The following is a 27427-nucleotide window of genomic DNA, read 5'->3' as shown; positions in this document are numbered from 1 at the left end:
TATGCACGCACATTCACACGCTTGTGTGAATGCAGCCTGAATGTAAGCTTTCAGCTCTCACTTTGGGTGAGTGACGGGGAAGATGAGTATAAAATGTACATCCTCAAACTCAGCAGGTCAGCTACTTTGAGCCTATAAGCTTAGCTAAGCTGAGCTAAAAGTAGCTTACAGAGGTGCCATTTTGGGTACGTAGACTATATCGTAAAACTTTTATACTTTTTTTTTTATGATGGCAGGGAGAGAAAACACGTCAATTCTGCCATAGATTTTTTTTTTTTTTTTAAAGGTGTTAATCATGCAGCATAAATGACAGAATATGGTTTTTTTGCAGGCCGGTACGATTACAACGATACTAAAATTCTTATTTTTGTTAGTTTTTTTCACTTTTCCACAATAAAAACCCTTTTCTTGGAAATTATTATTTTTTGCTATATCGTTGCATTCAAAGTCCCGTAACTTTTTTTATTTTTCCATGGACAGAGCTATTTTTGTGCGAGACGAGCTGTGGTTTTTATTGGTAACATTTTGAGGTACGTCTTTTAATCACTCTTAGGCCTTAGTCAGACGGGCATTTTTTCGCGCGATTTGCGCATGCGTCCGGCGATTTTTTAAAACCATCGCTTTGCAATGGTATCGGACACATGAGTGCTTTTTATGCACTCGTCCGATAAATTATAGAACAGAAATCGCAGATCGCACCTATCTGCGATCTGCGATTCCTGTTCTCTTCTCTATATGCGCTCAATGGGGCCGGCGGCAGCAGCGCCGACCCCATTGAGAACATATAGAAGACAAATTATTCTTCTCTGCCACAGCTGTAACAGCTGTGGCAGAGAAGAACGATGTTTGCCCATTGAATTCAATGGAGCCGGCAATACAGCCGGCTCCATTGAAAGCAATGGGCTGCCGGCGAGCGCAGGATGAATTGTCGGGAAGGGCTTAAATATATAAGCCCTTCCCTGCAATTCATCCAGAAAAGTGTAAAAATAAAAAATATATATATATACTCACCTTGTCCCGGCAGACGGAGTTCAGCGCGGCCGGCCTGCAGTGGGTGTGAAGGGGGTGTGAGTGAGATCTGCCCTTGATTGGCTCAGCGCTGAGCCAATCAGAGGCAGGTCTCACTCACACCCATTCATGAATTCAGAACATGACAGAATTGTTTAGAACATGACAGAATTGACAATACAGCTACAAGGCTTTTGTCAATAGTACACGTTGATGCAGCATTAGGCAGACAATGTAACACGATATAAACTACTGTAATACTGGTTTTGATTTAGGAACTGACTTCAACACTCTCTCTTTAATTTACTTAGAACTGGAACTTGATTTCCCCTCAGTGTTATGTTTTACAATTCGGTCTGAGTTGGGTGAAGCGTAGCTGAAGTAACATAGTAAGTGTCTGTGTGGATAATCCTGGCTTTGAGTTCAACAGATAGCTATGACTCACTGTTTGTAGAAGGGCAACCTGTGAAAGGCTTTGGATCCCTCTGCAGCAGGATGATAAGGGAATGGTTTTTCACCCCGTTCAACCTAGAAAGGAAAGTGTTGAATTTCTGACTTGCTTCTGCATGTGTACCTCCTCCCTTCCGACACAGCTGACTGCAATATCTCCTCTCTGATGCCTGGCTGAGTCTGCCTAACTGCTCACTGACTCCTCCTTTTATCCCCTCTGTTCAGTTTCCACACTTTCTGGACTCCTCCCACTCTTGCATAGGGACTAGTGTGTTGTGTTCCTGCCCTTGGAACTCTGCACCAGTGAAGTTAAACCTGACTTTCAGCCAATAGGGCTTCAGCTGACATCAGGCTGAGGAGAGAAGGGGAGGGTCTCTCCTACAGACGGCACCTTCTATGTCCATGGACTGCACATAGACAGATGAGACAGGACAGTGTGTATGTGAATGTTCTGTAGGAACCACTGGGCCACTACAGATATATATATATATATATATATATATATATATACAGTTAGGGCCAGAAATATTTGGACAGTGACACAAGTTTTGTTATTTTAGCTGTTTACAAAAACATGTTCAGAAATACAATTATATATATAATATGGGCTGAAAGTGCACACTCCCAGCTGCAATATGAGAGTTTCCACATCCAAATCGGAGAAAGGGTTTAGGAATCATAGCTCTGTAATGCATAGCCTCCTCTTATTCAAGGGACCAAAAGTAATTGGACAATGGACTCTAAGGGCTGCAATTAACTCAGAAGGTGTCTCCCTCGTTAACCTGTTATCAATTAAGTAGTTAAAAGGTCTGGGGTTGATTCCAGGTGTGTGGTTTTGGATTTGGAAGCTGTTGCTGTGACCAGACAAGATGCGGTCAAAGGAACTCTCAATTGAGGTGAAGCAGAACATCCTGAGGCTGAAAAAAAAGAAAAAATCCATCAGAGAGATAGCAGACATGCTTGGAGTAGCAAAATCAACAGTCGGGTACATTCTGAGAAAAAAAAAATTCACTGGTGAGCTTGGGAACTCAAAAAGGCCTGGGCGTCCACGGAAGACAACGGTGGTGGATGATCGCCGCATACTTTCTTTGGTGAAGAAGAACCCGTTCACAACATCAACTGAAGTCCAGAACACTCTCAGGGAAGTAGGTGTATCTGTCTCTAAGTCAACAGTAAAGAGAAGACTCCATGAAAGTAAATACAAAGGGTTCACATGTAGATGCAAACCATTCATCAATTCCAAAAATAGACAGGCCAGAGTTAAATTTGCCGAAAAACACCTCAAGAAGCCAGCCCAGTTCTGGAAAAGTATTCTATGGACAGATGAGACAAAGATCAACCTGTACCAGAATGATGGGAAGAAAAAAGTTTTAGAAGAAAGGGAACGGCACATGATCCAAGGCACACCACATCCTCTGTAAAACATGGTGGAGGCAACGTGATGGCATGGGCATGCATGGCTTTCAATGGCACTGGGTCACTTGTGTTTATTGATGACATAACAGCAGACAAGAGTAGCCGGATGAATTCTGAAGTGTACCGGGATATACTTTCAGCCCAGATTCAGCCAAATGCTGCAAAGTTGATCGGACGGCGCTTCACAGTACAGATGGACAATGACCCAAAGTATACAGCCAAAGCTACCCAGGAGTTCATGAGTTCAAAAAAGTGGAACATTCTGCAATGGCCAAGTCAATCACCAGATCTTAACCCAATTGAGCATGCATTTCACTTGCTCAAATCCAGACTTCAGACGGAAAGACCCACAAACAAGCAAGACCTGAAGGCTGCGGCTGTAAAGGCCTGGCAAAGCATTAAGAAGGAGGAAACCCAGCGTTTGGTGATGTCCATGGGTTCCAGACTTAAGGCAGTGATTGCCTCCAAAGGATTCGCAACAAAATATTGAAAAAAAAATATTTTGTTTGGGTTATGTTTATTTGTCCAATTACTTTTGAGCTCCTAAAATGTGGAGTGTTTGTAAAGAAATGTGTACAATTCCTACATTTTCTATCAGATATTTGTGTTCAACCCTTTAAATTAAACGTTACAATCTGCACTTGAATTCTGTTGTAGAGGCTTCATTTCAAATCCAATGCGGTGGCATGCAGAGCCCAACTCGAGAAAATTGTGTTACTGTCCAAATATTTCTGGCCCTAACTGTATATATATATATATATATATATATATATATATATACAGTATGTCATATAATAGAGAAAGACCTGTCCAAGTATGTTATCTCAATGTCAACTGATTGTCCATCTCCTCTAGGTGCTGTTTGTCTATTACAGACTCCTTCCTTCCTCTGCTATTTGGGATGGGGCAGAGTTATAATGGCCCCTGACATGGCTATCTACATTACCGAGGTATAACTATCTGCACGAGTGTTTAATAGATGCATTACAAAGTAGATCCATGATAGCTTTTGTTAGAGCCTTAGTAAGTTTTTAATGGTGGTTACATTATATTTATTTTTCTGCTGTTATCTCTATGTACTATGATCCCTCAAGTTATAATGGCCTCAGGATATAATCGTTCAATATACAATGGACTTTTCTGGAGCACTGTACCTTAAAACCATGCTCAACATTCACTGTCCGAATCTGTGGCAGCTGCACTTTGCTGGAAAATCCAGCCAATCAACATAGGCATTTTACTGGTAAAACACCTGTATAGCTGAAGCACATGCACTGATTGGCTATCTAGTAACACCTACATATTCTGTAGGGTTCCTTACCTGTGCCAAGATGAACGGATCCTTTGGACATCTGGTGAGGGTTGCTCCATATTATTTTTCTCAAACAGGACCCTGTACAGGACCCTTAAGATGCATCTGTCATCAACATAAAAAGGATTTACAGCTTCCAGCTGCTGTTTTTTTACTTTTATATGTAAAGACATGTTTTATCTGTATTAGTTATCTGCTTTTTTTTTTAAAGCATCATTATTTTGTATTACTTTTGACATTTTGGAAAATATATAAATGGTCTGCCTGTGCTCCAAGGAGGTAATAATAAATGAAAAGGATGGACTCACCTGGTATGGAGCCTTTCAAATAACAGGCCTCCATGCCTGTGGTCCAAGGTGGTATCAAATGTCCTCTTAAAATATCCTGCTAAGGTGGAATTAAGCCAGGAGAGCAGCATAGGAAGGGATCCGCGGACAATTAGCCTCGGTGATAGATAATAGAATAATGGTCACGGCAGTGAACCTCTGAAAGAAATCCTTGTGTTACTTATATAGAAGAGGAAAAAATATATAATAATGGGGGCGGGGGGAGGGGGGTCTGAATAACATCCAACTCAAGTTAGAAAAGTGATGAGGAGAAATTCTTCATCCAAGTTTTTTTTATTAATGATGCTATCAAGTATCACATAGACATCTGACCAGGCAGGCAACACGTTTCGGGGTGATCATGACCTCTTTCTCAAGGGCTTGATCCTCCCCTGCAGTAATTACACTTAGGGCTGAAACTCTCCCCAACCATATGGATGTTAAGGGCTCAAACTTGTTCCCCCGGACGGGCGGAGCCTGACCTCCGAGCTTAATGGCTGTCTGAGCATTGAGCTCTGTCTGTGAGGCGCCCTTCTAAAGCCCTTTCAGCTGCTATCAGAAGCGGACATGCAGAGGAAGACAAAGGAGAGGAACAGCGATCAGCTGTGCACACCCCGGTCTCATAAAAATCAAACGGGGATGCAGAAGTACCTCAAAGACCGCGGCTCCCGCTCCCCGCACCCAGTGGTTAAGATGGCGCCGATCCATGAGGCTGCAGCAGCTCACAGTAAGGAGGGGGAGGGAGAGCTGTCCTCCGATGAGGAGGACAGTGAAGCGATTTCTAAAGGCTTCATGAAGCAGCTCATTACAAGTGCCCTGCGCCCTGTCATGACTGAGCTGGCCGACATTAAGGAGGACATTAAGCACATGGGGAGGAGCGTGGAGGAGTTAGAGGGGTCCTCAGCCAACATCTCCTCTCATGCACTGGCTATGGCACAAGCCCTCAAAGATCAGCATGAGCATATTAATGGAGTTTTGATTTCCCAAGAAGATCTGGAAAATCGCAACAGACGGTCTAACATCAGGATAAAGGGGGTCCCTGAAACCTTTGCCACGGAGTCCCTCTTTAAGGTTGGGGCAGAGATCTTCAGTTCGTTGCTGGGAGGGGAAGCTTCAGCTCCTATTAATATAGAGCGTATACACAGAGCGCTCAGACCCCCACCCTCAGCTGCTGATCCCCCTAGGGACATTATTTGTAAGCTTCTGAGCTTTCAAGATGCGCTGGCAATACTTAAAGCTGCTAGATCCCACCGAGACCTGAGGTACAACGATCACCCTATACAGATCTACCAGGATCTTGCTCCCTCCACCCTATACAAGCGACGTCTCCTCCGCCCCCTCCTGGAGGCGCTCCGGGCTAAGGATATTAAGTACTCTTGGTTGTTTCCCTTTGGCCTGGGGATATCCGTGAATGGTCGCAGGCTTACTATTCGCTCCCCCGAAGACCTAGAGAATGCCTGGACTCATCTTGATATTGAGCCGATTGAACTGCCTTGCTGGCTCCCCCTACCGGAGTTCCCCAAACTTCCAAATTTGCCATTATCTGAAGCCTGGCAACAGGCGGGAAACCTGAAGTCCCCTAGGGGGAAGAGGAAGAAGGCAAAGGAGGCTAATAGTCACCCTGACACTTAATGCAAGAGACTGGCTTTTATGTGTTCTCCTCTTGTTCTACCCGGTTTTGGCGTTACTCCCCGGGGAAAATGGCACTTAAGTATCCCGCTCAAATGGTTTTTATGAGATGCCCTCCCTGAGTGGCGCAACTCATTTGCGCAGTTCAGTACCCATGCTGCAAAAGATCAGGTTGAATCTGATATTCTTACTGTGCACTACGTTATTCTTATTAAATATTTGTTTATTAATATTCCTTTATTTAGTAGGCTCTTCGCTAGCCGAGAGCCCCTCGGTTGTATTCCTTTTGTTTTTCTCTCAGTGTCCCACTTTTGCTGGGGCGGGGATGGGCGCCCTACAGCACAGGCTGTACCAAGTTGTCTGGCCCATCTGCTTTTTAGACCAGACAACCTGCCCTATCCCTCAGTTATCTTTTTGTCTGCTCTAGCGGGTTTTACCAAACTCCTTTAAGTAATATAGTGTTATTGTTTGTCTTCCCTCATCCTTCTGTGCTCTCCTCCCCTAATTTCGCTCCTGTTTCCTCCCCATCCCCCCCATTCCTAATTCACTGCGCCAATAGAGGTGGTCTACGAAGCTGTGTTCTAATATTTAACGACTGTGTTCTCTCTCCTGACACCCTTAGTGACATAACCACAATCCACTTTCATCTATATGACGGACTCTCTTCGGTTTACTACCTTCAATGTCAGAGGCCTTAATTCCCCGGAGAAGAGGCACCACATCTCGCTGCTCTTGAGGAGGTACGGTACAAAAATATCTTTTTTAGAGGAGACCCATTTCAGGGGAAATAGGCGCATATCCCTCCTCGGTAAGCAATTCCCACAGGGCTACCATAGTTCTCACCCGACATCGGCGTCCAAAGGTGTCTCGACTTTAATTCACAGGTCCGTCATTTTTTCCTGCGAGGCCCAGTATTCGGACGTGGAGGGATTGGTCTTATTCCTGAGAGGGACTCTACAGGGCAACAAGGTGACTCTAGCGAACCTTTACGCCCCCAATAAAGGACAGGTCCCGTGGCTGATTAAACAGCTAGAAATACTAAAACAGTTCACCTCTGTTCTGATCCTGTTGGGCGGGGATTTAAATCTCACTCTTTGCCCCCTTTTGGATTCCTCGACGGGAAAATCACAAATATCACAGGCCGGATTGAAGAGACTGAACAGAGAACTATCCGACATGGGTCTGGTAGACGCCTGGCGTTACATATACCTGTCAGTTAAAGACTATACATATTTCTCTACAGTTCACTTCTCCTTCCAACGTCTAGACTGTGTATTTATTTCTGCCTCGTTCCTAGAGTTGGTAGAGAGCGCCGCTATAGATCCGATCACAATTTCGGATCATGCCCCTCTTCATACCAACATTAAACTGGTTACCGCCTCGCCACGTGAGTGGCAGTGGAAACTGAACCCTTCACTTCTCGACAATGAAAAAGACAGGGTACAACTAAAAATAGCCATTGAGGAATATTTCTCTCTTAACAAAAACACTGAGACGCCCACGCCAATAATCTGGGAAGCCCATAAGGCGTTTGCAAGAGGCCTTTTGATCGCCCTGGGTTCAAGGGTTAAACGGGCCCAACAGAAAGTGATTGACGGGATGCTAAAACAAATCGCCAGACTTGAGCAAGTAACGAAGCTTTCACAGAGTAAGTCCACATTAGACGAATTAACTTCCCTTAGGAAAGAGCTTAAACTTTATTTGGAGAGCAGATACAATAAAAAAACACTTATACCTCAAACACACGGTCTATGCCCAGGGAAATAGGGGTAGTAAATTCACCTCTGCGCTTATTAAAAAAGCGCGTACCAGAAATTTCATCAACTCTATTAAAACCAATTCTGGCCAGTCTATCACCTCCTTCAGGGAGATAGCTAACGAGTTCCAGTCGTTTTATTCATGTCTTTATAATATACAGGACCCCCTCTCGGCCCAAAGATGTTCTTGAAGCTCGGTCTCATACTGAGGCCTTCTTGAAGGACTTAGACTTGCCCAAGCTAGAAGAAAAAGAGGCAGCTGCCCTAATCTCCCCAGTTACCGCTCAGGAAGTGGACGATCTTATTGCTTCGTTCCCTCCGGGAAAGAGTCCAGGCCCAGACGGCCTCCCACTTATATATTTCAAAACATTTAAATCTCTCCTGATCCCACAGTTAGTGGATTTATTTAATTCTTTACTACTCGGTACCCCCCTCCCAAAGCAGGCCCAAGAAGCCCATATTACCCTAATTCACAAGGACAAAAAGGACCCAGAAGACTGCGGAAGCTATAGGCCTATTTCGCTGATCAACTTTGATATGAAGTTGTGGGCTAAACTTTTAGCAAAACGGATTGAAAAACTTGTCCCCCCTTTGATAGATCCCGAGCAAACGGGGTTCGTCAAAGGCAGAGAGGGGAAGGATAATTGTATCAGGTTACTACATGCTGCAAGATATGCTCAAAAACGGAATATCCCTTTAGCTTTTGTTAGCTCGGATGCGGAAAAAGCTTTCGACCAGGTCAACTGGTCCTACATGAAACATGTCCTTTCACACTTTAATTTCCCCCCCGCCTTTATTTCAGCCATATTTTCGTTATACGTCGCGCCACACGCTAGGCTGAAAATAAATAACATTCTGTCCCCCCCCCTTTGATATAAAGAATGGAACGCGGCAAGGCTACCCGCTGTCGCCGGTTCTGTTCATTCTCTCAATGGAACCTCTTCTGCAAAAGATTAGGAGGGACTCAGAGATTCAGGGATTACGGGTCGGTGAGGCGGTCCTGTCAACTGCAGCATATGCAGATGACATTATCTTTTTGGTCATGAACCCTGAGAGGGGGCTGCCTCGGCTCGCCGCCCTTATGGAAGAGTTTGGTGTCATTTCTAATTTCAAAATAAATTACTCCAAGTCTATGGTTCTAAACATCTCCATTCCGCTAGCTCACTTTAAAGAATTGATGAGTAATTCACCTTTCTCCTGGTCAAATTCCAGTATAGATTTTTTGGGTATTAAATTTACAAAGAAGGCAGAAGCTCTGTACACCGCTAATTTTATCCCCCTACTCACCAAGATTAAAAGTCTGCTCAGCTCTTACGATCTCCCCTTCATATCCTGGCTGGGGAGGAAGAACATTCTGAAGTCTTATGTTCTTCCGATAATCCTGTACAATTTCCGTCTGCTCCCTATTTACATTCCGGGCACCTTCTTTAAGGCATTGAGAGATGCCTTCTCAAAGTTTATGTGGAAAGGGAAAAGGCCTAGACTTCCTCACTGTTTATTAACAAGGAGGAGGGGTGAGGGTGGAGTAGACTTGCCCTGCCCCAAGGAATATTATTTGGCCACTCAGCTCAGTCAATGGATGGAAATGGTTTCACCGTCTAAAGACCCACTGATCTTTATGTTAGCTAAAGGGTCATATGGCCCTACCATTCTACAAGATCTGTGGTTCCCCACAGTGAAGGTCCGAAGTGGAGGTGTGCGCAACCCACTGCTTAGAGGGACTTTCGAGACCTGGAATAAATTTAGAGACTCCCTAGCTCCCTGCCCCTCGCCTCTCACTCCAATGTGCGCATTATACAGAACTCTGGGTCTTAGGCTGGACGCTTGTTCAATCAGTGCTTGGCTGTTATTTAAAAATAAGACTATCTCAGAAGTCCATTCTATGGCCCTCGAACCCACCTCTGCAATAATTGCGGAGCTGCTCCCTAACCACAACCTCTCATTCCTTGCCCTAGCTCACGTAAACAAAACAATTGCGGACTTTTTAAAGATTCATAAAGCTCCCCGCCCTCTAACTATTTTCGAGACTACATTAGCTGCAAAAAACCCAGCAAAAGGAAGATGTCGTTTATTCGAAAACAATTCATTGCTCCTGCTACTCTGTCAAATCCCACTTTTATCACTTCCTGGGAAAAGAAGCTGGGGATTTCTCTCACTCCTAGCGAAACGCGGCTCATACTGAGAACAGCATGTGGGTTTTCCCCTTGTGTCACCTCACAGGAGTCGCACTACAAGTTATTGGTGAGGTGGTATAGAAACCCTCAATGGTTATATGATCACAAATTGGCCTCGCAGGATAAATGTTGGAGGTGCGATTCGCATACTGGGTTGTTCCTCCATATCTGGTGGGAATGCCCTTCTCTGAGACCTTTCTGGAATGATGTCGGTTCTGTGTTGAAAAAGTTATCTCCGGGTTTGGACCTCTCCCCTCAGGTGGTTCTCCTTTGGAAGCCTACAGCGACTTTTCATCCCCTAAAACATAAATTAATTGCGTTTCTCATTGACGTTGCAAAATTCCTCATCCCACTTAAGTGGCGTCAGCTAGACCCCCCCACTATTTGTATGTGGAAAGATAAAGTGGATCTTCTCATGAATTTAGAAGAACTCTCTAGTTGGACGAGAGGTTCACATGAGACGTTCCACAAAATCTGGTACCCCTGGAGGTTAATCAGAGGCGAAATAGAGTAAAATGCGGTTGTGTGCCTCTTCTCCGGCTAAAGAAACGGAATTGCGCTATGGTTGCCCTACTCCGTGGATGGGGGACTCAACTCTAGCGCAAACGTGCGTATGTCCTAACTAACGCAGGCTGGATTTGTGTACGTAGCATCCCCCGGTTTTATCCGGGTGTGGCTCTTTCCCCACCTTTGAGCAGTACAATTAGCAACCCCTCCCCCCTGCCCCCCTCCCAACCCCCTTCCTCTTTTCCCCCCCCTGTCTGTCTTGTCTACAATTTAGGTCGTTACTACTGTGTTCTCGGCTAACCCTCTTTCGGGATTCTCCTGCGGAAGATGGTAACCTTAACAGCATATAGTTATGTGTTGGTTGGCCGGTAAGATGGGGAGACTACGGTATTATGATGTGAGTAAGGATTTGATGTTTACTGTCAATACTTATACCTTTGTCTGCCCTACTTGACGGTTTTTGTTTGTTATGTATACAAAAACTTTTCAATAAAAATTGATTTAAAAAAAAAAAAAAAAAAAACTTGTTCCCCCAACAGAAATCACATGCATATTGCTGCTGACAGATTGGCTCCATAGAATGGCATGGTAGCCTGTGCATCGTCAGTAATACTTACTGTGTGTTATGTCTGCTAGAGAATCAGATTCCTTTCCTAAAGTGTCACAGTACCCTGGTGTATTCTCACTGCACCCCTGGGTAGCATGTCACCAAGCGACTGGGAAATTAGTTTATTGTATTGCAACATTGCCTATCTGTATTATATAACTGCTTTTATTCATAATTATTTGTCATTGATATTTAAGTGTTATTTATGTTCATGGTATGTCAGCGTGATTGACATAATGTATAAAGCCATCATTCATTTGTTCCATATGACAGCATTACTTACAGATGTAGCAAATGTTATCTTGACATTTCACGCATATGATAACTTAACTTCAACGTATTATGATGCCGTAAATCATTTTAATGATTGCGACATCTACATATGTATTACATATATCAGCACTATAGGTACAGTATATGATTAGACTATATATGCATATGGTATAGCAAAACTATTTGAGAGTACAGTTTATCAGTATTATTTATGTATAATATATGACAGCATTGTTCCTTTCCAATGTATGTGAGCATTGTTTCTGTGTACAGTTGGATGGTATTACTCATGCGTATTTATATGATTTGTTATGAGGGCATTAATTGTCTACAACTCAATACATATCTTTGTTTGTGTGTGCTCACAGAGGTTCATGCATGTGGACCCCTGTAAATTGCAATTTATTTGGCTCTACATGGGAAAAATAAAAATAAAACAAAGTTGGATATTTTTTATACCTAGAAAGTAGTGCGACAGTAGAGTTTGAAAAGGTGGATATTTATTTTTAAAAATTTAGAGCGGTGAGATTTACCATAGTTATATGAAACCTTTACATTTTTCACAAACAATGTTGTTTCACCGAGGATGATTTCATGCGTATCTCTCTAAAGATCTCATTAACTAACATTCACTGGTATTTGACATGAACAAAGTCTTGTAAAATGGACCTTACTAGTAATCAATGTCATGGCTGCGTGTCTGAGGTTCAAATGCTGATCCTCATAAACACAAAAAAATGGAAAATTGAAACAACCATAGCTTTGAATTCGTATAATTTCAGTAATAAACTAAAAAGTAAAGCTGGTTTAATCAATTTGTAGTCACAATGGTGGGTCATTCTACAACACACAGTCTAGTAGCATAGCTATAGGGGTCGTAGGGGTCGCATTTGCGACCCGATCCCCCTCACCACACTGGCACTGCCTACACTGTCATCCGTACAGCCTCTACAGCATGTGTTCAACGGCAGTCACTGTCACGTATCTTCATTTGATTTCTTTGGTCTACTCTACTACTCCACTATGGGGAGCATCTCTGAAATGGTTAGGCCCAAGTGGGAACAGCGGATCACCTTTCAGCCTCCTCCATTTCTCCCTCACAAACACTCTGCAATCCGGTCAGAACCCAACTCAGAACTCAGGACCAAACTTTCTCTCTCGGACTCACACGTGACCACTCTTCTATACTACATAGAAGACAAAATGATACATTTTCCAGACATGACTAGACATTAACCCATTCATGCCTGCAAACTCTAATACACATAACTCTGATTCATTCCACATACAAGACCATGCACAAGAAAAACATAAAACATGTATTCTGAGGTGCTGAAGGGGATTCCTAACTCTGGGCAACTCCAGAGTCATAGTTTCAATTATGACCAACAGTGATGGCTATGTGAAAACTAGTTTCATAGTTGATGTTGCGTTTGATAAGATTTGAACCAAGGATCCTCAAATTGCGTGGCAACAGTGCTAACCAATGATGCACATAGGAGAGCCGCCACTACCTTTTAAATGCTGAAAGCGGATGCAAATGGAAAGCTTTCAGATAATTTCCATTTCACTTCGGTTTTCTGATTTCTGTTTTTAATAAAACTGGATCAGTGAAAAAACACTATTGTGAACGTAACCTTACTCAGAACTTGCTAAAAGGCTATTTGAAGCTTCCTAAACCAGATAACCCCTGGATTTGTAGAAAGTATAATAACTGATATGAAAAGAAAATATGTATCCAAAATGCATGATTTATGAAAAATCATATGCATCAATTCAAATATCTATAAATATATGCTTCTTTTCAGAAGACCATCTGGAAAGGAAAGCTATTCTCATAAATGGTGCTTCTAATAATACACATTTGCACATGTTTTGCAATGGATTTGTACCTGAAGTAGCCATCCAGATGTACTTAGAATTGTTCTTCATTCAGCAATTAGGACAGTTATTTTTAAAATCTAAGTTTAAGTTAATCTTCAAAAAACAATTAGGAGGACTAAAAGAAATATACCATTCAGTAATGTGAAGCAGGGTTTCTGTTAGACACATATGGGGCAGTGCAGTATATGCTAATACATAGGGATTAGGGATGAGCGAGTATACTCGCTAAAGCACTACTCGCTCGAGTAATGTGCTTTAGCTGAGTATCTCCCTGCTCGTCCCTGAAGATTTGGAAGCCGCCGCAGCTGACAGGTGAGTCGCAGCGGGGAGCGGGAGAGAGCGGGCGGGAGAGAGGAAGAGAGAGAACTCCCCTCCGTTCCCCCCCACTCTCCCCCGCAGCTCCCCGCCCCGTGCCGGCCCCCGAATCTTCAGGGACGAGCAGGGAGATACTCGGCTAAAGCACATTACTCGAGCGAGTAGTGCTTTAGCAAATATACTCGCTCATCCCTAATAGGGATATTTCAGAATATTATTGTTATGTTGAGGGATCTTTTATTATTAAATTTCACTTTTTGAAAGTAAAAAAAAGAATAAGAAATGTAGCACCACATGATAGAAAATAATAAAGCCGTAATACTCATCACGTAAATTCCATCACTTCAGCACACATTCTCTGGTCAGCCAAACACGGGCCTCAGTGGTCACTTGCCAAAGTTACTGGAATTGCCAGTGATGAAAGGGATTGATTGCATCAGTCATAAGCTGGTTTGGTGCATCATCCCTGACAGGATCTAAACAAAGACCAACAAAAGACCAACACATCAGCACTAGATCTGCAGGAGCTTTTAGGCTGGGTTCACACTACCACTTTTGCTTTTTGTTATTTGGCTTTGTCCTAGGAACCCAACAACAAGAAAAACGAAAGTGCCAGGACCGGCACATGCCAGACCTCAATGAGACCAGTCAGACCCCATTGACTATAATGGAGTGTATCCAGCTTTAGGGTAGCTTCATGCCCTCCAGTATCTTACTGCAATGAAGATGTAAGTATAGCCTAAGAAGTGTATACTGCGTTTTGGGTTTAATTATTAACATTTGTTACTACACCTTTACGGGCCTGTTCACATCATAGTTGGCCAACCTTAGAGAAAAAGGGATATCGACAGCACTACCTCACGCTGCATTCAGCAGGACAGATAAATGCACGTCACCTAATTGGGTCCGATCCACAAGGACCCATGCAGTTTCCAATGAAAAAGAGTAGTAGTGACACCATCCCGGGTGCAATGTAAAACAGGTGTTCTTTATTCTCCCAAACAGCAGAGCAGAATGACGTTTCGACTAATCAAGTCTTTTTCAAATTTTGGCCGACCTGTTGTAACCTCCCTTTCATTTTTTTTTTTCAATAGGATCCGGTAATAGACCCACGAGTCTCCTATTTTCAAGTTTCCATCAGGATCTATTTCTTTAACAGCATAGACAAATGAAGGCTCTTTTACTTTACTGTCTTGTTGAAAAAATGGATCCTGGCAGATCAGTTTTTACAAAGTCTATGGCAACAGCATGTTACAGGATACGCATCCTCTTACACCATTTCTCTTGAAATTATTTTTCCAATAAACTTGCAATTTAAAATTAATATATTTCTTAAACAAGAAACAAAAAATGGATCAGTTGGAAATGTATGCAAACTAGAGATGAGCGAGCACCAAAATCCTCGGGTGCTCGTTATTCGACCCAAGCTTTTTGTAATGTTTGAGAGCTCTTTTTCAGTAACGAACCCCATTGAAGTCAATGGGAGACTCGAGCTTTCTTCAATGGACCCGCCGGGCGCCGAGTGGGTGTTTTTTTTTCTCTCTCTCCCTCTCTCCCTCTCTCCTTCTCCCTCTCTCCGTCTCCATCACTGCTGTTGACATGTGCACGCTTGGCACATCACAGCAGGAAGTGGTAAAGCGGGGAGGGGCCATAAATTTTTCTCGTACACGCCATGGTACTCGCTCGAGTAACGAGCACCATCAAGTATGCTACTACTCGAACGAGCATCAGGCTCGGACAAGCATGGTCGCTGATCTCTAATGCAAACTGATCCATCTAACAATGGATTGATGTTCTGAAAAAGCTGCCTATAAGAAAAAGTTGTTGTTTTAAAAGACCAAACTCCTGCAAACAGGACATTTCAACAGGATGCAAAACTATGGTGTGAGTCTAGCCTCAGTGCTACTTTCTATCATTTATATGTTAAAATGATACTGCTGTTATCAAATATCTTAAATGTCTAATTCAACATTGACATTGCAGCTTTCTTGCATAGTTACTGTAAGATCAGTAGGAACATAACATGGATCTTAGAAAGCTGACGGTTTCAATTAGCGCTCCTGTCTCTTTATATCCCAGAGGAGCCTGGGTGTTCACAGTTCACTGCTCTTTGACATTTCTGATTCTTAGGCTTGTGTTAGGAAAAAGTTACTGTCTGTCAAACGGATTTAGATGCACATATTTCTGCTTTACTAATATGATTTAATAAAACACTTTGTTAAACAGTAAATTTACCTTTGCTTCATTCATTCATTGACCATTATATCCACATCTGAACCCCATTTTGCACTTTATATATAGAGTTAATGTACATAAAAACTGCAATACGTATCTTGTACTCCTTTAGTCTGTATAATACACCAGGACTTGCAGCACACATTTCCCAGCATTCATTGCTCTCTGTGTCTGCACATGACTTGTTGGGGTTATTTGCGTTCTTGTAAGTTTTGTCTTTAAATTGGCTACTATATTGTAACTTATTGTAGCAGTAACTCTTCCTCTAAATTTTAGAAAACCAGCTAAGCAGCTAGGTGTGTACTTATCAACAAGCAATCAGAAGAATAGTAAATGTAGTTCAGAAAGGTTTATGTCTCTAGTGAGATCCACAGTCATAGTAAGTTAGCTTCCGAAAGCATGATTTTGAGGAAACTAGAGAATCCATACAAAACCTATGATTATGTTGCCCTGGTTGTCTTCAAACCCATGGGCTATTCTTACACTGCAAAAATGCCTCATAACTCATTGGTTTGTGTCTGCATATCCTGAACACCTCTAATACTGGACATACATTGATTTTCTGCTGCTTGTCAGAAACCATATTTTTGACCTCTGTGTGTTAGAATAAAAGTTTGTATATTGAAAAATGTTTTATCAAGCTAATAAAAGAAAACTACTTTTTTTTAACTTTTCTGATTCTTTTGCTTTTACAGATCATTTCCAGAAATAGTCCAAATGATGCTGTTTTTGGTTTGCATTTAGGTTTATAAAAGTTATACAGTAATAGAACACATCCCGCAAAATAGAATAGCGTGGTTTGTATGACACTAAATCAGTTCTAGAATCAATGCTACATTGCATCATTTGACAAATTGAGTTAAAGAATTAAAGGTAATAGCCAGAGTAGAAGAATGGTAATTTACCATCTAACAATTCCTACAGTAAATTAGGAGAGTTGAACAAGTAATTTAAAATTCTTTTCTCTGACATTACACCAACTCATACCCTTTAATCCACTAGACCCTCCCCCCACAGTTCTTCATTTATAGCAGCTTTTTAAAAATTCTGCCTCTCTGCATTCTGTTAGCCAGAATGCATAGAATGATAGAATGGTAGAGTTGGAAGCGACTTTCAGGGTCATCAGGTCCAACCCCCTGCTCAGTGCAGGATTCACTAAATCATCTCAGACAGATATTTGTCCAGCCTTTGTTTGAACACTTTCATTGAAGGAGAAATCGCAACCTCCCGTGGTCACCTGTTCCACTCATTGATCACCCTCACTATCAGAAAGTTTTTTCTAATATTTAATCTGTCTCCTCCCTTCTAGTTTCATTCCATTGCTTCTAGTCTTTCCTCATGCAAATGAGAATAGGGCTGATCCTCCTGCACTGTGACAGCCCTTCAGATATTTGTAGACAGCAATTAAGTCTCCTCTCAGCCGTCTTTTTTACAAGCCAAACATTCGCAGATTCTTCAACCGTTTTTCATAGGACATGATTTGCAGACCGTAAATTTATTTTACTTGCATCAGTATTAGAGGCATTGTATGTTGCAGAATGAGTTCCAGAATTTTAAGCACCATATTATGGTACTATAAGGCTAACTTCAAACGGGCGAGCACCATATGGGGCCGCGAATCCTGCCCCCATATCACACTCGTCATCCATGTGAAATCCCCGAGGATGTGAGGCATTTTCATGGCTAAACAGCATTGCATCACTTTAGGGATGAAGGGAACCTGCATCGCAGTTGTCATTTGCGTTGGGGAATTCACTTTCCTTTTCTGTTCAGGAAACAGAATAGAGGAATCACAATGTCTGAATGGTTTCATCTCTGGATGGAACCTAACAACGTCTGATGGCCCCCATTGGCTACAATGGGGTCTGCCTGCTTTTGCCCAGCTTTTGGATGGGAGAAAAAACTTTGCATGCAGCCTTTTTTCTTCCAGTATGTTCAGCGGATCTGTGAGGGAACCTCTGGCCCAGGCTTTGAGGCAGATGTGAAACCAACCTGAGGGGTTTTTTTACATGGCAAAATGCACAAACAGTTATACATCAATCCTAGTTTTTAAATGCATTAATTGTATTCATTATTCTGTTCACTTTTTACCTTATATAATATGATAACTTTATTGTGCAAGTTATTATGAATTAGCGGACACCAAAGACATTTCTATTTATAATTTTGGGTAATTATTAAGTAAAAATGATTTATTTTAAAAAATAATAGTTAACTGGACTTTATTACACATTTATTTTTAAATGCAATGTAATGGCATACAACTGTATTGCATTATATCACACAGTTTCAATAAAAAGTAAGTGAACTATTTGGAATTACCTGGATTTCTGCATTGATTACTAATAAAATGTGGCCTGATTTCTATCTAAGTCACACGTACAGAAAAAGACAATCTAACTAAACTAATTACACAAAAAGAGTTGTACCATGCATACTTTTATTCAGCAATAATTCACAAAAAGTAAGTGAGCTTCTGTGTTAATAAGTTCTCAAAAAGCTAACTAGCAAAAGCTGTTTCAATTAAGGAGATGAGATTGGAACTGGGGGTTTCACAATTGATTTGCCTATTAAATAAAGGCACACAAAGCCTAGTTTCTGACAAACCTGTTCTTCTCAAAATAGATTGATAGAAACATTTTTTTAATAAGACCTTAGAAGAAGTGTTAAAGAGGTGCACAAGACTGGAAAGGTTATAAAATGCATGGTTAAAGGCTTGAGTTTACATAAATATGGAGAAAATTGAGAACCCTTCCTACATTTTCCACCAGAATCGGGCATCTCATTAAGAGTCTCATTTTCTCTCTAAGAGCCCCACATGCAGCCCTGAATGAGTAGAGAAAGAACCTAAAGGTAACATCAAAAGACCTACAGAAGACTGCAAAAATCTATTTTCATGTGTCCCCTACTAGAAAAGCACTGAAGAAGAATGCTGTTCATGGAAGGTCACCACAAAGGAAGCTGCTGCTGTAAAATAAAAATAAAAACATTGTGGCTCATGCTGAGAAAACCTGGATGTTCCACAATGTTTCTGAGAAAATATTCTATGTACACAAAAATGAAGGTTTTTACCATACTATCACCTAAACCTCATCCCAACTGTGAAGCATCCTGGAGGGGGCTGTTTTGTTGCCTTAAGTCTTCGATGCCTTGAGATTATTGAGGGAACAAAGAATTCAAAGATGGACAAAAACATTTTGCAGGAGAATATAAGGGCAGTTGTTTATAGCCACATGCTGAAGAGACGTTGAGTGATGCAACAAGACCAACTGTGTCTTACTTGTTAAGATTACAGCAAAAAGAGAAAAAAAAGGCAAAGTGTATCAGCTCACCAACACTTCAGGGTATGCAATATGTGATATCCAGATGATAATTCCTTCCAAAGAAGGCGCCAGGCTGGGTCCTCGGTGTTCACATTGATAAATGCAGAAGGCTCCAGCACCAATAAAAACATAAATCCTTATTGAAACCTCATGTAAAACACAGGGGAAATGCAGATCCATAAAACCACTCACACGATTCAAGTCAAAACTTGATTAATAGTATACACAAAGTGACAAACTGCAGCGTTATATAGCAGAGAGTAAAAGAGACACACTTTGTCCTAAATGAACAATTATAGGAATATGATTCAGATGCTGAAAAAGTAAAGACAAAAATACTGCAATAATAATGAACTAATGAAAGTCAAGTAAAAAAACACAACATGTAACATTAATATTCATACATGAGATCTGTTCTGACCAGCAGGGTATCTTATGTTGAGTTTCAATATCCAATAACATTCTCTCAATAAAAGTTTAGCAAATCAGTCTGAACCCCTGTACTAGTCTTTAATTGTGACTTAACCCTTTACCTATCTGTCATTTTATGGGTTTTTGTTTTTTTCATTCCTTCATTCCAAGAGCTATGCCCTTTTCTTTTTTGGGTCAAATTGTTGCTGTATGAGGGTGCGTTCACATGTGTGTGTTTTTGTGCGTACATACGCACACACAAAACACGCTTCTATTTGCAACAATGCATTCCCTATGGTGTGCGCACATGTCCGTACTTTGCAGGTGCGTACCTGCAAAGATAGGACATGCGTGCACCATAGAGAATGCACGCATTGTTTTAAAGACAACTGTCTGCTGGCACACCTGAATTGTTTTTCAGGGAAGGGCTTTACATATAAGCTCTTCCCCGAAAAAGAAAGATTTTAGTGTAAAAAAAAAAATTACTTACCTGTCCGCCGCTGCTGTGTCCCCCGCGGGGATGAAAAACACATCTGCCGCAGTGGTAGAAGATTGTCACATGTCAGCAGTGGTAGAGGATTCCGCTGCCGGCAATTGATTTCAGGGAAGGGCTTTAAATATAAGCCCTTCCCTTAAAATCAAGTAAAAGTGGTTTGAAAAAACAAAATAATAGATACTTACCTTGCTTCAGCTGCCGGGGCTCAGCAGCGTCTTCTCCTGCTGTCCCCTGCACTGTGGTGCTGATCTATCAGCAGGCGGGGATTTAAAATCCCCGCCTGCTGAAAGAGCTGAATGTGATTGGCTGAGGTGCTCAGCCAATCACAGGCAGCTCTCCCCGGGGGTGAAGGAAACATCTGCCGCATGCAGCAGATGTGTTCTTCCTGCCCGCGGGGGTAACGGCAGCGGCGGAGAGGTACGTGGTTTTTTTTTGCGCTAAAATTTTTCTTTTTCAGGGAAGGGCTTATAGGTAAAGCCCTGCCCTGAAAAATAATGCAGGGGGCCGGCAGAGCATTGTTTTCAATGGAGCCGCCGCTCCATTGACAACAAGCACGCAGCTGTTTTCACGCGTGTTTTTGCTCGTACCTAGGTGTGGACGTATGTACGCACCTAAGTACGCTCAAAAAAACGCTCGTGTGAACGCACCCTGAGTGCTTGTTTTTTGTGGGACAAGTAGTATTTTTAATGGTACCATTTAATGTAACATAGAGTGTATTGGAAAACTTTTTAAAACATTCTAAATCGGGTGTAATGGAAAAAATGTAAATGTGCAATTTTTCAGGGGTGGTCGTTTGCTTTTGTGGTATTCATGGTGCAGTAAAAATGACATGTTAACTTCATTCTATGGGTCAATACCATTATGACAATACTACGTATACAGATTTTTAAAACTGTTTTACTACTTTAAAAAAATTAAAGACCCTTTTTTTAAGGGCTCAGTTAGATGAGCATTTTTTTGCACGTGCCTATGTGAGAAAAAAAAAGCGCGTCTATTAGAATCATTGGTTCCATATGAAGTGTTCACATGTCTGTCTCTTAAAGGCACAAAATACTTGCACCTGCAAAAGATAGGACATGCGTGCCTATAATATGCTCCGGTAAGGTCTGTGCTGCGCATAACATCGTGTGATGTTACAGGGAGTCTCCTCATTACTGAACACTGTGACAGCACTTCCCGCGGGGAAGAAAGAATCCCCTATCACAGCTGTGGCAGCAGACCGCAATACCATCACACTGAAGGCAATGGGATAAAGGTAACCCCTGCAGGAATTTTCGGGAAAGGGCTTGAAATATAAGCCCTTCCCTGTACATAAGCCTTAGCTGCAAAAAATAAAAATATACATATATACACATCACCTAAAAGTGGAGTCAGGTCTCCGGTGTGTCTTCTCCCTTGCTCCCCGACACTCTTCTGTAGCATTTCTTCTGGCCGGGAATTTAAAAATCCCGCCCCCTGAAAGTGCTGCTTCTGATTGGCTGAGCACTATGACTAATAGAGGTAGCGCTCAGCTGTCATTCATTGAATCAGAGGCAGTGCTCAGCCGTTCATTGGATTAAAAAAAAAATCGCCGTTCTGGCATTATGTATTTTTGTTTCTTGACAATGTTCACCTTGGGAAATAAATAATGTGATACTTTGATAGATTAGGCCTTTTCATACATAGTGATGACGATTCTGTTTATTTTTTATTAGTTAGATTAGTTTATGGAAAAAGTAGGAAGTGTTTTTTTATTTTTAATATTCAATTTGTTTTTTAAATTTATTTCACTTTAATTGTACATTATTTTAGTCCTCTTAGGGGATTTGAACTTGCAGTATTTTAATCATTTCTACAATATTCCGCAATACTTCATTATTTCAGTATATTGAATTTTTCAAGTTCACATATAAGTCCATAGACAAGACTTAATTTGGTTAAATACATGACAGCCTTGGAGCTGCCATGGCAACCATCAGCACCCCAAAATCTCATCACGAGGGCCCTCCCCTCCAGCTTACAGTTTACATACTGCAGAGAGGATTAACCACACATGTAAGCTGACAAACAGTTATGATCGGAGCTAGTTCTGACCACGAGTGTGTGTGGTGTGTGTCTGCTGTTAGAAACAGCCTTCTCCCACCGGGTGCAGCGGGCTCAGCTCCTGTGTTCGCTTCATACTCACCCTGCACCTCTGTGGTGGACTTGTATGTCAGGGGAAAGGGTCAAATAAAATTTAGACTATATGTTATTATCCATCAATACAGTAATCCCAGTGATTCCAAAGGGTTCACTTATTTTTTCTTGCAACTGTAAGTAACACAATTGAAGCAAGCTCACACAGTGACCTTGAGGAGGACTCCTTCAAGGAGGATATGGAGGTTAAGTTAAAGGGGTTGTCTCGCGAAATCAAGTGGGGTTATACACTTCTGTATGGCCATATTAATGCACTTTGTAATATACATCGTGCATTAAATATGAGCCATACAGAAGTTATTCACTTACCTGCTCCGTTGCTAGCGTCCTCGTCGCCATGGTTCTGTCTAATTTCGGTGTCTTCTTGCTTTTTTAGACGCGCTTGCGCAGATGGGTCTTCTCCCTTCGGCTCTGCTCGGCAGCATCGGTGTTTTGGCTCCGCCCCCTTGTACGCATCATCGCATAGCTCCGCCCAATGACGTGTGCCGGTTCCAGCCTCCTAATTGGCTGGAATCGGCACGTGACGGGGGCAGAGCTACGCGATGATGCGTACAAGGGGGCGGAGCCAAAACACCGATGCTGCCGAGCAGAGCCAAAGGGAGAAGACCCATCTGCGCAAGCGCGTCTAAAAAAGCAAGAAGACACCGAAATTAGACGGAACCATGGCGACGAGGACGCTAGCAACGGAGCAGGTAAGTGAATAACTTCTGTATGGCTCATATTTAATGCACGATGTATATTACAAAGTGCATTAATATGGCCATACAGAAGTGTATAACCCCACTTGATTTCGCGAGACAACCCCTTTAATGAGAAATCTTCTTGTGGCTAGGCCCTGGCAAGCTATTTATGATATTTAAACCTGGACTTGCTACTGCTGATCATAGGTGAAACAGTGGTCTATGAATACTGTTAATATTGAAATATTGTCTCTACCTATAAGTATTGTTCTACATGTCGGTGATGGAATGTATCTAGGCACATTACAAAAACTTCAAGCATTCCTTGGAACATGAGAGCAAACAGCAAACAGCAACTTTATTAGAGAAATAATTGTGCCACACCCTCTTTGACAGATGACAGTTCACCTTGGAGTTCCATAAGCCCAGTAGAAAGGCATACTACAGGATGAAACATGGAAAAGAAGCCCATCTCTGTTCCCTGCACCACACTCTTTGGAGAAGGTCATAGCTAGAGATGAGCGAACGTACTCGTCCGAGCTTGATACTCGTTCGAGTATTAGCGTGTTCGAGATGCTCATTACTAGAGGCGAGCACCACGCGATGTTCGAGTTACTTTCACTTTCATCTCTGAGACGTTAGCGCGCTTTTCTGGCCAATAGAAAGACAGCGAAGGCATTACAACTCCCCCCTGCGACGTTCAAGCCCTATACCACCCCCCTGCAGTGAGTGGCTGGTGAGATCAGGTGTCACCCGAGTATATAAATCGGCCCCTCCCGCGGCTCGCCACAGATGCATTCTGACATAACTCAGGGAAAGTGCTGCTGATGGTGGAGCTGCTATAGGGAGAGTGTTAGGAGTTATTTTAGGCTTCAAGAACCCCAACGGTCCTTCTTAGGGCCACATCTGACCGTGTGCAGTACTGTTGAGGCTGCTTTTTTGCAGTGTTGCACATTTTTTTTTTTTTTGTATATCGGCCGTGCAGAGCATTGCGTCCTCAGTCTGCAGTAATTTTACATAGTCCAGGGCCAGTAGTGGTGAGGCAGGGACAGTGAAAGAGATATACTGTCTATATAGGCAGTGGGCTTTTCCAAAGAAATTTGGGAAAAAACATTCTATTTGGGCTGCCTGTGACCGTCCTGAGTGTACTGCGTCTCTGCTGGGGGTAGTAGTCCTAATTAATACGCAGCCAGCTAAGTGTTACAGCAGGCTTGCGCAAAATTCTTTCCTGGCCCTGCGTTGCCCGTCACATCACCGCTGTCATCCTGTCCAGAGGGAAACAGTCTGCAGTAATTTTACATAGTCCAGGGCGAGTAGTGCTGAGGCAGGGACAGTGAAAGAGATATACTGTCTATATAGGCAGTGGGCCTTTCCAAAAAAATTTGGGAAAAAACATTCTATTTGGGCTGCCTGTGACCGTCCTGAGTGTACTGCGTATCTGCTGGGGGTAGTAGTCCTAATTAATACGCAGCCAGCTAAGTGTTGGAGCAGGCTTGCGCAAAATTATTTCCTGGCTGTGCTGTGCGTTCCGTAAGCGAAGTCAGCCTCCAACCACAGGCCAATAAGTGGCACATTTAATTACAGCGTTCTGTTTCTGCACTACTGGTAATACACCATGCTGAGGGGTAGGGGTAGGCCTAGAGGATGTGGACGCGGGCGGGGACGCGGAGGCCCAAGTCAGGGTGTGGGCACAGGCCGAGCTCCTGATCTAGGTGTATCGCAGCCGACTGCTGCGGGATTAGGAGAGAGGCATGTTTCTGGCGTCCCCACATTCATCTCACAATTAATGGGTCCACGCGGTAGACCTTTATTAGAAAATGAGCAGTGTGAGCAGGTCCTGTCGTGGATGGCAGAAAGTGCATCCAGCAATCTATCGACCACGCAGAGTTCTGCGCCGTCCACTGCTGCAACTCTGAATCCTCCGGCTGCTGCTCCTCCTTCCTCCCAGCCTCCTCACTCCATTACAATGACACATTCTGAGGAGCAGGCAGACTCCCCGAAACTGTTCTCGGGCCCCTGCCCAGAATGGGCAGCAATGGTTCCGAATCCTCTCCCACTGGAGGAGTTTGTCGTGACCGATGCCCAATCTTTGGAAAGTTCCCGGGGTCCGGGAGATGAGGCTGGGGACTTCCGGCAACTGTCTCAAGAGCTTTCAGTGGGTGAGGAGGACGATGACGATGAGACACAGTTGTCTATCACTCAGGTAGTAGTAATTGGAGTAAGTCCGAGGGAGGAGCGCACAGAGGATTCGGAGGAAGAGCAGCAGGACGATGAGGTGACTGACCCCACCTGGTTTGCTACGCCTACTGAGGACAGGTCTTCAGAGGGGGAGGCAAGTGCAGCAGCAGGACAGGTTGGAAGAGGCAGTGCGGTGGCCAGGGGTAGAGGCAGGGCCAGACCGAACAATCCACCAACTGTTTCCCAAAGCGCCCCCTCGCGCCATGCCACCCTGCAGAGGCCGAGTTGCTCAAAGGTCTGGCAGTTTTTCACTGAGAGTGCAGACGACCGACGAACAGTGGTGTGCAACCTCTGTCGCGCCAAGATCAGCCGGGGAGCCACCACCACCAGCCTCACCACCAGCAGCATGCGCAGACATATGATGGCCAAGCACCCCACAAGGTGGGACGAAGGCCGTTCACCGCCTCCGGTTTGCACCGCTGCCTCTCCCCCTGTGCCCCAACCTGCCACTGAGATCCAACCCCCCTCTGAGGACACAGGCACTACCGTCTCCTGGCCTGCACCCACACCCTCACCTCCGCTGTCCTCGGCCCCATTCACCAATGTCTCTCAGCGCACCGTCCAGCCGTCGCTAGCGCAAGTGTTGGAGCGCAAGCGCAAGTACGCCGCCACACACCCACGCGCTCAAGCGTTAAACGTGCACATAGCCAAATTTATCAGCCTGGAGATGCTGCCGTATAGGGTTGGGGAAACGGAGGCTTTCAAAGGTATGATGGCGGCGGCCCCGCGCTACTCAGTTCCCAGTCGCCACTACTTTTCCCGATGTGCCGTCCCAGCCCTGCACGACCACGTCTCCCGCAACATTGTACGCGCCCTCACCAACGCGGTTACTGCCAAGGTCCACTTAACAACGGACACGTGGACAAGCACAGGTGGGCAGGGCCACTATATCTCCCTGACGGCACATTGGGTGAATTTAGTGGAGGCTGGGACAGAGTCAGAGCCTGGGCCCGCTTACGTCCTACCCACCCCAAGAATTGCGGGCCCCAGCTCAGTGATGGTATCTGCGGCGGTGTATGCTTCCTCCACTAAACCACCCTCCTCCTCCTCCTCCTCCTACGCAACCTCTGTCTCACAATCAAGATGTATCAGCAGCAGCACGTCGCCAGCAGTCGGTGTCGCGCGGCACGGCAGCACAGCGGTGGGCAAGCGTCAGCAGGCCGTGCTGAAACTACTCAGCTTAGGAGAGAAGAGGCACATGGCCCACGAACTGCTGCAGGGTTTGACAGAGCAGACCGACCGCTGGCTTGCGCCGCTGAGCCTCCAACCGGGCATGGTCGTGTGTGACAACGGCCGTAACCTGGTGGCGGCTCTGCAGCTCGGCAGCCTCACGCACGTGCCATGCCTGGCCCACATCTTTAATTTGGTGGTTCAGCGCTTTCTGAAAAGCTACCCACGCTTGTCAGACCTGCTCGGAAAGGTGCGCCGGCTTTGCGCACATTTCCGCAAGTCCCACACGGACGCTGCCACCCTGCGCACCCTGCAACATCGGTTTAATCTGCCAGTGCACCGACTGCTGTGCGACGTGCCCACACAGTGGAACTCTACGCTCCACATGTTGGCTAGGCTCTATGAGCAGCGTAGAGCTATAGTGGAATAACAACTCCAACATGGGCGGCGCAGTGGGAGTCAGCCTCCTCAATTCTTTACAGAAGAGTGGGCCTGGTTGGCAGACATCTGCCAGGTCCTTGGAAACTTTGAGGAGTCTACCCAGATGGTGAGCGGCGATGCTGCAATCATTAGCGTCACCATTCCTCTGCTATGCCTCTTGAGAAGTTCCCTGCAAAGCATAAAGGCAGACGTTTTGCGCTCGGAAACGGAGGCGGGGGAAGACAGTATGTCGCTGGATAGTCAGAGCACCCTCCTGTCTATATCTCAGCGCGTTGAGGAGGAGGAGGAGGAGCATGAGGAGGATGAGGAGGAGGGGGAAGAGACAGCTTTGCCCACTGCTGAGGGTACCCATGCTGCTTGCCTGTCATCCTTTCAGCGTGTATGGCCTGAGGAGGAGGAGGAGGAGGATCCTTAAAGTGATCTTCCTAGTGAGGACAGCCATGTGTTGCGTACAGGTACCCTGGCACACATGGCTGACTTCATGTTAGGATGCCTTTCTCGTGACCCTCGCGTTACACGCATTCTGGCCACTACGGATTACTGGGTGTACACACTGCTCGACCCACGGTATAAGGAGAACCTTTCCACTCTCATACCCGA

This window comes from Eleutherodactylus coqui, chromosome 5 (genome assembly GCF_035609145.1).
Source record: "Eleutherodactylus coqui strain aEleCoq1 chromosome 5, aEleCoq1.hap1, whole genome shotgun sequence".
Classification (NCBI taxonomy): Eukaryota; Metazoa; Chordata; class Amphibia; order Anura; family Eleutherodactylidae; genus Eleutherodactylus; species Eleutherodactylus coqui.
Note: the sequence above shows the minus strand (reverse complement) of the source record.